The following is a 10,924-nucleotide window of genomic DNA, read 5'->3' on the forward strand; positions in this document are numbered from 1 at the left end:
GAATGTGACCAGCCCTTTAAATCCTGTTTAACTATAGTAATCTGTAGAAATGGCTATTATGTCTGAGTACTGTTATGTTATTACCTGCACAAGAAAACAATGAACTAATTTGAGTCATTAGTTGTTTTAGTTGTTATAACACACATGAGCGAATCAGGAATTACGCTGTTTCCTTATGTGAAATTAAATACTTAAATATTGTTTATTCCATTAGATATTACTATATCTCTTTTACCAAGGAAAGTTAAAATTTTTCAATTACATTCAGACAAGTATTTTTCTTGAGCTCTGTAGTCTTTTTGTCTTCAGAGGTCCGCTCACAAGAATTCACTGCAGAGAGAAGGCCCACATATGTTCCTAAAAATATTTTAGGATGCATGGGTTCTCCTCATTATGTCTGAAAAAAGGAATAAATATTTCAGAATATTACAGGAAAACATACCAAAAGATACTTTAAACCTTATTTCTGTTCCAGGCCTTAGTCATGGGGTGGAGGTAGTCCTAATCTATATGGGAGGAGCTATGCAGTCATACAGCCATGACTGTGGCACATTTAGTGCAGTGTACACTCCTTAACAAAGCTGGTGGCAGTGCAGAGGAAGGGAAAGCTCCCTGAATTCCTCTGATAAATTCACACCTATACACTCCTGCAAATGAACTGCAAGTTTCAGGGTAAATTTTAGAGCCTACTCCTGCTCCCTTTCAAGTCAAGAGAAGGGACCTGAGAATGTCTCTCTTGCCCTAAACAAATGACTGAGCTGCCATAAATCTGAACTATTTGCACAGTCTGTTATTATGCGACTCATTTCTTGTTCTTCAGAGAACCAGTATTCAGTATTTTTATGCGATTCTAAAAGGCAGGAATTGGAGATCTTCATACAGAAAATACTGTGTTAAAATAGATTTTTCAAGCACATTTCACCAAAAATATTTTAAGTGGTACGAACATCTCTGCTGTTTACAATGTGTACTGAGATAAAAAGATTTCTGTTTATAAAGACAGTACGCGTGCATACACTGTTGAAAACAGTGAAGAGAACTCTGCCCTCTTCATTCTGATGTTAACTTCTGTGACAGTTAGATGTAGTTACTCAGCTTCATAAATTATGGACATTAATCTTAGAATAAAAAGCGTACCTGGTACCAATGTTTTCATAGAGGTTGCTTGTTGTCAGTTGACTTTTTGAGAGACTGAATGAAGAATGTACTGTACTTTTCCATTTTTGTTTCTGTAAGGGCTGGTATAACATACAAATGCCTGTCATTTTAAATTGTTAATGTTACGCACAAATATTTTTATGCTCACCTGTTAGTAATTTATAGGATATACATATTTATGGACAGAATTATTTAAATAAATGAGATGTATCAGTAAAATCAAAAAGCATTAACAATATGGTTACTCTTTTTTTAATTATTAAGTTTCCTACAAAATGTTGGGAGCTCATTGTATGAATGTAATGTAATAATAAAATAATTAGCTAGTGTCCTAAATTTAATTATTCAAGTTATGGGGAATTTGGTATTAAGGCTGGATTACAACAGAGTGCAGGAAGAATGTAATGAAGAATGTTGTACGGCAAGAATACAAATATAAAAATGTGTTCTTTGCATTAACTTTAGTTCACAGGAGCAAATAATAGCACCATGTAATTGATTCACTGGGGAATATTCATCATGAGAAGTAAGTAACTTTAATGTCAGATGATGCCTTCAGTGGTACAGGTAAAATAGAAAGCCAAAGAAGCTTGTGGACTGTGGAGTAAAATATTTGTATAGCTACTTGCTGCAAGTTTACAACTTCAGGGTGACCACAATTTTTTTCTCTTAAGCCAAAGGAAGGTAAATTTTTTTTGTATTCTAATTATTTAGCGTAATTTACCAACAAGAATCTTAGATGATATGAAATAATGCTACTCCATCTTTTAATTTTTTTCGAAGTTACAAACTTGCACTATCTCTACCATGTTAAGAATGTGCTCTTTTTCCTGTGAAGATAGGATATGAATTCTGTGGCAGATATATCTTTTAAAATGTATAATTACAAAAAGCCAGTTCTCTAACAGGAGAAATGATAGGAGACAAAGCTCTAGTATTTTCACTTGAATAACAGGGTCATCTCTTCATTATTAAAAGCTCTAGGGATTTTGGATAAAGTTAAAACATGGATAACATGAAACATGTAATTTAGACTACAAAATATATATAATAATAAAATACTATGTAACAGAAAAAGAGGTCAATGATGGATTATTCTGCCAACTGCAAAGGTTTCTTAGTCAACATGGCTAGAGAGGACAGGCATCAAGTTTATTTACCAAATGCAACATCTGAGTGGGTTTCAAAGGTAGCCTGTTCCAGTAACGTTACATTAGGGCCATATGAATAAACCTAACAACAGTTCTTTTTGTAGGAGAGAGAAATGATCAATCATTACGCATTGTCTTTGGAAGAACTCTGAAATTCAGAGAAAGAGGCTTCATAGGCTCTTTTCTGTGGATATGCTTCACTATACTTGAACAACTTCGGAAAGGAAGCAGGTACCATTCCTGCTATCTGCATGTCATATGACTTCATCCTCTCAAAACTCCTGTCTTGGACAGGCACTGGGAAATTTACTGTTAAGTTTTCTAATAGAGATACAGAACTGCATGTCAGTCACACAACAAATCCTGTGCAATTCCGTATGAGAGCTGTGAGGGCCACTATAGATCATTCTTGAGACAAGGATAAAAACATTCAGGCAATTTTTTTTTCACCTTTTAAGGTGTAAAGGTGAATCAATACAGCTTCATGGCCCAGCAAGTCAATGTGGACATTCATCTTCTGGCAAAGGACAGAAGTTAAAAATTGGCCAGAAAGACTTGTATTCAGTGCAAGCTGAAAGCCACAGTTGTATGGATTAAAGAAATCTGAGAACATCATATCATGCTTAAAATGCCTTGCCACTCCCTTTTTAATAAAGTTGCCAGTAAAAAGAAGATTCAAGACAGGGAGATGATTATCTTAATCAGGCATGCTAAAAGAGCTTCTTGGGCCTAGGCCTTTAAAAACTGCTTCTCCGAAAGAAAGCAGAACTCTTCCATTCTTCAAATGCTGCAGCGTTAACCATCTCAGCCAACAGAGACTCAGTGGCTACGTACAAACCAATAGGTTAAACATGCGTGGGACTGCTCTCTGACACTGAGGCTGGTCACCACAGAATGTTTCATGCCTGTATTATTAAACCCTTTTATTCTTCAAAACAGGATGGTCACATGCATCATACTGCCCATTGGGAATTGTTCCTGACTCACACTAATTCCTAAACTGTGCCCAGGAATTCTTTGGGAGAGTACTAGCCTGTGCCAAGGTCTGTTCTAACAGTTTCACAGACAATTTTTAAACAAATGATTTCCAATGTCTGTGAATGTTTTGTGGTGGTTAAATTAACATTACATTTTATAGACATACCTAATGCAGTCTCCTGGAAGTGATGAGCTAAAATGAAGGTAAATAAGCGGCAACTATGGTACCCTGCCTTAAGATGTTGCATTCCTATTTTCAATTAATTCTTCATTGAAGCAATCCATCAGAAACCTGACAGAAGAAAGTTGATTGGAATTTGGCTATTAAGTTAAGTATTAGTTCATGTGAAGACGTTTAAGAGAGTCCTATACGGTAGCGAAAATAGCCTTCTAACTTGCCACAGAGGTCCCTTTTTCTTTTAGATGTCCTGTGGCCCTTATAAAAAGATGTCACAGTGAGAAGAGAAACAGGAAATACATTGTGGAATAAAATGAAATAAAAACCAGTAACTTTTGCACTCCTTTAAATTATGGCTGTTCAACATTAACATGTATTGAAAATAACTTTTAAAATATAATTTAAAAAATAGCATAAATAAAACAGCACTGGATATTTTCTGAATCCAGAGGAGTACTCTTACAAATGCTTAAAAAAAAAAAAAATTGTTGATGATTTGCTTCCCAGTAGGACCACAGGGACAAACATCAGTCCATCTGCTCTGTCACACCTCTGAAGATGTGTGGGTGCTCCATTAGTGAGCCAGAAAGCAGTATTCACTTGTCACAGATTTAATTTCTCACCAACTTTCAATGTCATGCATTCTGAAGCACAAAGACTTTAAGCTCCCCCCTTTTTTTTCTTTTTTTATTTGATGGGAACAGTAAGTGGTCCAGAAGACTGAACTGTTGAGTTAGAGAGGCTTAGTTGGGCTTTTAGTGTACTAAAGTATAGCTAAATGTCTCTGCCTAGGTAGTACAACTCAGTGGCAGTAAAAAAAAAAAAAAGGAATGGTTAGCGTGGAATTTTCAAATAGCCACAGCTTAAAAATCAAGTCAAAATCATCTACTTACAAAAATGGCCTTTTCTGTATCACAATGTATTTAAATTATAGTTTTCAATGTTTAAATTCCTGTATTTGTGCTCCAATAGTTTTAAAATATCTGCGTGATTTCCCTCAGGTTCCCTAAACATAATTCATCTTTGAAGAGAAGAAAAGCTTAGAAAATCTTGGCATAAGAGGTACATTTTTGAAGAAACAACAGGATAAGAATGTAACAATTTTCTTAAAGTTTATAGGTGAGTGAAAGTTGTTTACAAATCTTAACTATAATGTAAGAGTGCTAGTGTGCACAGCATTGTTAATTAATGTTAATCATTTCTAGTTCTGAGTTACTACTGAACATTTTGTAAACTTGCCTATTTTCTGTAATGTATTCCCAATAAAGACTGTAATCCAGTTTAAGTATTGTACTCATCTGAAAGAAGATGCAGGAACTGTCCTGAAGAGAGCATGCTTTTGCTTTTATGTTTTTCATGCAGAGTTCAATACATTAAGGTGGTCTGTTATCCATAATATTGTTGTTAGGTAAAACATAGTATAGCTGATGGTCATAGCTAGAGCTCTTTAAGATCACCATAAGTAGTAGCTAAAGTTTCTGGAACAAGAGCAGCTTCCGCCAGAATATGGGGGTGCATGACACCAGGCAAAACAAAGGCACGTGTGGGTGGCACATGTTTTGCTGGATATTATTTTGAAGAGAGGCATGTGTGAGAAAAAAGATGTAAAATGCCATAGAAACAGATGCAAAGAACATATATAGGCCTGAGCAAACACTGGAGTGTTTTTCAAAGAAAAATGCAGTAAGAGAAGTTCAAGATGACTGTCAACCAAAAAGGACTTACAGATTTTATCAGTGAAATTCTCCCTTGGTTTCAGAGAAGAACATAGGCACATTGTAAGAAGAGTGCATCAAAGTATCTGATGCGATCATAAATTTTTTCTAACAGAGACAATCCAGTAGCCATTCATGTCCAAGCATGTAATAAAGCATTTCCAATTTTAGAGACAGTCACCTTCTAAAGAGATACATAAATAGATACATAAATACCCTGTGGTATTCAAAATATGAATTTTCCTGGTAATCTTCTCATCTCAGATAGACACCACCCTCCAAAGAGATAGAGACATACCCCATAAAATAGTACTTATATTTTAAATCACCAGACATTTTCCTCAAGTTATTCTACTACATTTGTACCTTCTGCGGTTCCATTGCTGTTTCCCTTCTTTTCCAGAGTAAAGTCTGGCAAACGTGTGCTTTACTCCAGGCTACATTAGTGACCACTCTCTTCTGGTCCAAGTGCTTGTTTTTCCTGTATTTCCTTCGGCAATGTTTCTCTTTTTTCTGCCATTAGATTGTGTGTTTCCTTCTCACCCACTCCCAAAGATAGAGGCAGCATATAAAAGCTCTTATTTGCCTTTTTTTTAATGCATTTTGCCTCTTCTCACCGGCAAAAATAATTCAAAATCCAAATCTCTGTTTCTTGTGAAGAATACATTGGCCTAAAAGAGAATTTCTTTATAACCAATGATCTTACTGGTTTTGTTTTTTTTCTGATAGTCTTCTTTCCAGACAAGTCCAATGCCCATAGGGGCAAAAAAAGATTGTATTATGTCTTTAAATGGGAGGTGAATGTAAAATTTGCTCTGGTGGGTATGCCAATTTAATTCTCTTTTGTCCTGACAGAAGTTATACAGAAAAGGTATTTGTGTTTGAGTAATGTTTGCATAAGAATGTCAGCTAAATAAGGGATAATCTGTTAGTAAAAAGATTAACTCTAAAACCAATGTTATAAAATTTATATTTAAAGCATAGTCATAGCATAAAAAGTACTTACATGAAAATACTAATTGTTTCAGAAAAATTACGTATAGACTGAATTACACTTGAGAACATGAAGATTTTACAATCTTTCCATTTTTTTCACACCTAGATTCAGAAACTATTTAGACTGTAAAGTGCAAATGTTTCATTTATTTTTAAAATGTAAATGTTGTGCTTTGTTTATGATTGCTTGTGAAGAACTTAGCATATTACTTATACTATGAAAACTTGCATGTTTCTACATAATCTTCAGAAACACTTAAGTTTATTATCCAGCCTAGGGACACTTTAAGTAGGGATGTACAGGCTACATAATTTGATGTTAACCTTATTTAAGTTTTCCTTAAGAATGCAGTTTCATGAAAAAAAATTGTCATCTCAACAAATATTAATAGAAGCTTTGGGGTTTGGATTTACAGTCTATACCTCTATATCAACAGAGGTAAATGCAGCTTTTGTAGTCCATTTAATTTTTGAATCAGAACCATCAGGGTTTATTTTATGGTTAGTCACATGATATTCTTTTGGTTCCCTTATTTCCTAAACCTTCTCATTAATATCAGCTAGAAACTGAAAAAAGAAAAATGTTCAATATTCCTATATTGTTGATGATTAACTCAAAATTATAACACATTGTATATAGAGTGGTTCATATCCATATTTTATGACCAATCTTTAAGGCTTTGTTTCATTATTGTGAACATTGTGTGTTAGATAGTACTGTGAAGTTAGTATAAAACTGTTGAACATTCAAGTTATATCAAACTGATTATCCTTAGCAGTTACTTGAATCTTTTTTCTCCTTTTCACACTTCCTTTAATAATCTTCCCTTTACACCTCCATAAAAAACAAATACACGTATTTACATGAAGGCTTTACTTACCAGGCCTCTCCCAGCTTTGTCCTCTTTTAAAAGCAGTTCAGAGATGCCTAATATCAGACGTCTTTATGGATGATGCTCTTCACATGTAGCAGATTTAATTTGTCCAGTTCCCCAGAATTTCATTCAAAATGCTGTGTATTGATGCCAAAATGCCTGAAATAGAAAATTTCACATGTCATTTCAGGGACCAATAATAAACTGGCTATAGTAATACAACTGCTTGTCTAGCTAGCTGTAGAATAATAGCTAATTCTTGGGCTAGGAATATGCTTTCATGTACAAAAAATTATAATTTTTTTATGGACAAGTTCTTGCAACTGTGTATGTGCCAAGCAAAAAGTTATGGTACTATTAATGTAATAGTTTTCCCCTAGCATGCACACTTCCCTTTGATTGCAAAAACATACTGCAGCCTTTTTCTTAATTAAATGCTATTTTTGGTTATGTGTTAATGTAGAGCTCAAGAAAGGTTGTGGATTGCTAGCTTGGTAGACAGAAGCCCTTATTTATCCACAAAAACAAATAGAGCAGGAACAATGATTAATGCAAACTTCCTTGTGCTGTTCTACTGGTGTGCCCCAAAGGGACCACCTTTAAGGTTTGAATGTAGTTCAGTCTCTCATTTCTTTTTAGTATGTGGCCTTTCTGTATATTCAGTGTTAATCACAGTGTTAGTGATTATTCTAGTCAGCAGGCACTTAGAAAAAAAATGGGCAAGCAAGAAATGTCCCAACTAACCTGTAGAAGAAAATATAAGGTAAACAAATCGGCCTTCTCAAAGACGACACCCCTCCTATCCACCTCATTTTACTCTCCAAATTTCTTTATTCTGTATGGTTTTAGTTTAAGATTTCAGAATTTCTCAGAGGAAGTGGGCTTGGCATTTTCTAGTTGCTTGGGAGGCATCACACACGCCTATGATTCTACAAAAGTATTTTTAGCATGATAGAAAGCTCTGTCACGTTTATCACTAATAAAATAGCTGCTCTTACACCAGCTCGTTCCATGAACATTTTGAGTGGCCTCAGCTGCCTTGCTTTCTAGGTGCAGATCAAAGGACCCAGTTCCTCATTTTCTTGCAATTCTTATTATGGTCTCTAAATCAAAGACTCCGCAGTGTAATCACTTAATAGCAAAAAGCCATATTTGTATACCCTGGAACTTCAAATAGATCCTAAAGAATACAATCAATATTTCTAAAACACTCCAAAACATTAGTGTAATCAGATGTCTGGAGAAGCATTTAGGAGCCTGAATGCATTCTTGGTAATTGCAGGTGGTGGCTCCAAGTCACTCAGCCCCCAGTTCTCAAATACTTTATCCGGTATCTGGTCATTTTGCTTGCATTCATACTCAGGCGGCCTCTGATTAGCCAAACCTAGTTGTTACAACTCTATCAGTGAGCAGCTGGATGCTTTTGACTCTGCACATCAGCGTAAATTATTATTTGCGCTGAAGAAAGCGACTGAACCGCTGACTGAGCGGCACCTGGGGCTGCCCCAAGGAGGAGGCCGCTACCAGCCCTTTTGTCACCCCAACCTCATCTCCCCTCATCGCCTCCGTGCCCTTCCTTTCCTCTCCCCTCCCAGTCCCATTCGGATAAACGAGGCCTGACTGGTATGAGAGGCTACCGCGCCAGTGGGGAGGGAAACTTTGGTGGCAATGGGCGCAGAAACCGGAGTGGATAGAGGAGGCCTCCAAGCACCCCGCCATGCCCGCACAGCCCGGCCGGGCGTCCGGGCCCGGCCTCCTGCCTCAGCGCAGGCGGCGACCGCGGCCCAGCTGCGCAGTGGAACCGGCCCGCGCAGGAGCAAGGCAAGAGGCGCCCTCCGGCTTTTACCTCAGCTTCGCCCCTTTTAACTCACTGTTCTCCTCCTCGTGCTTCACAATGACTATTTCTCCCCCTTCTTTTGAAATTTTGTTACGAGTTTTATAGCAAGGCATTAATCATGTGCAAAAGGGTCCCCCCCCCCTCCGACAATGGAACGGTCTGCTGTGCTCCTCAGCGCCAGCGCTCAGTCCTTAACCCCTTTTCTGCCGACCTCCAGCCTCCCGGGAAGGTTATTGCTGTTGTCGAGGCTTTTTGGAGCCTGCCCTGCGCGCTGTCACACCTGAGCACCACAGACAGGCCTGCCTTATAAGACCCCTCTCACACGGACACGTGAAAGGGGGGAAATGGCTGTTGACTCTCAAGTTGAGCAGTGGGTTTAGGTGCCACCAGATAAAGCCACCCAATGTGTCTTCTTCCTATAAAACCTTCCAGAGTTCTTACAGTCACATTCAGCTATTTCAGTTATTTTAAAGTGTTGTAGAGATCTGTGACAATGGTTAATATTGAGTGATTTAAGGGTTTTTTTTTAAGTTTTGCACTGTAAAACTTTGCAGACCTTGCGTGCCGCCGTCTTGCAGTTCCCAAGTCAGCAGTCTTCGCTGCTGTTGAGAGCAGACTTTGCTCAGGCAAGCAGAGGATTTGCTCCTCCAGAGGGAAAGTTGCATCTTCAGTGGGTTAAATCACCTTCCAGGCACAGTTTCTTTTCTCCTAATTTGGTCTGTACCTGGAGCCATGGAAATACCCTACCCTGAGGCCTCATCTCCCAACCTGCAGCTCTCAATTTAAGAGCTTCAGTGTCTGTGGTAAAATGGTATGGATTTTTTAAATACATTCTTTCCGAATTAAAATTTCTCACCAATTACAAACAAATTTGTAGTAAACATGCTTACGCTTTAAAATAATGTACTGTCGGGGTCATTTAGATCAAATTTCTGTTTCTTCTGCTATTCCTCCATTTTCCTATTCCTGCTTCCCCTCAGCTTTAATCTCTCAAGAACCTTAAGTTATCCTGAATAAAACATAAGAAAAAACTATTGACTTCTCTGTCTCATGGCTGTACTGAACACTAGATACCACATTTTCCTTCATCAGGTTGCCTCTCCTCATGGGTTCAAAGCACTGTCTCTGGAGCATTTCCTGACCTCACTGGCTGCAACTAAATGCTTTTCTTTCAGTATTTTCCTTTTCTGACCTCTTTGCTGGGTCAGGGTTCCTTCTTTGGACCCCTCTTTCTTTTTTCATTACCTTTTTTTCTCTGATTCCCACACCATACTGTTCTGAACCATACTGAACTGTAGAGACACATTTTTAGGAAGAAAGAGGGATGTGTAGCTTAAGGTAAATGCAGAAGAAAATTGTTACTTTTAATTGTTTAGATTTCGTTGTGGGGTACGTGTGGAAAGAGTTCTGGTAGATGTTCATGTTTGCTGGGTTATTGCAGGGCAAGCTTTTTCCAGAGGTCTTAAAGGTTGTATGAATGGATGTATGCATTGCAGTCAGAAAAAAACAAGGAGATAACGTAAAACCTTTGTTTCTCCTCTGGGTTCAGTCTTCATCTTTTCAGAACAGCCATAAGCCTTTCCTTGTAGAAGGCACCTTGGCCTTCTCTTTGATGTCTAAGGCCGTCCATATCAATGTTTTTTTACACTGCCTTAAACTGTATGTTTCTCATGGAATTTGTCAGCGTCTGTCTAGTTTCCATGTCAGTAAATTCAATATTAGGATTATATTTACAAAAAAAATTAGGTATAGAAATATATAGCTAAGTCACAAAAAAACTTTTAACTCTATAATGACATGTGAAGGGAGAAATGACACCCTTTAATAATTTAACCCTAGTTTGGAAGCACGTACACTACCCTAGGCACAGTAATTTTTTTGGGGGGGGGGGAATAATTACCATGTCCCTCTAATGTTCTTTGCTCTGCAAATACCAATCAATCTTCTAAATCTTACCCTACTCAATATAAATTTTGTCTTGGAACCCATTTTTCCCTTACTACTTTGATAGGATTACTAGTCTAAGATGGAAAATT

Source organism: Dromaius novaehollandiae, chromosome Z (genome assembly GCF_036370855.1).
Source record: "Dromaius novaehollandiae isolate bDroNov1 chromosome Z, bDroNov1.hap1, whole genome shotgun sequence".
Taxonomy (NCBI): Eukaryota; Metazoa; Chordata; class Aves; order Casuariiformes; family Dromaiidae; genus Dromaius; species Dromaius novaehollandiae.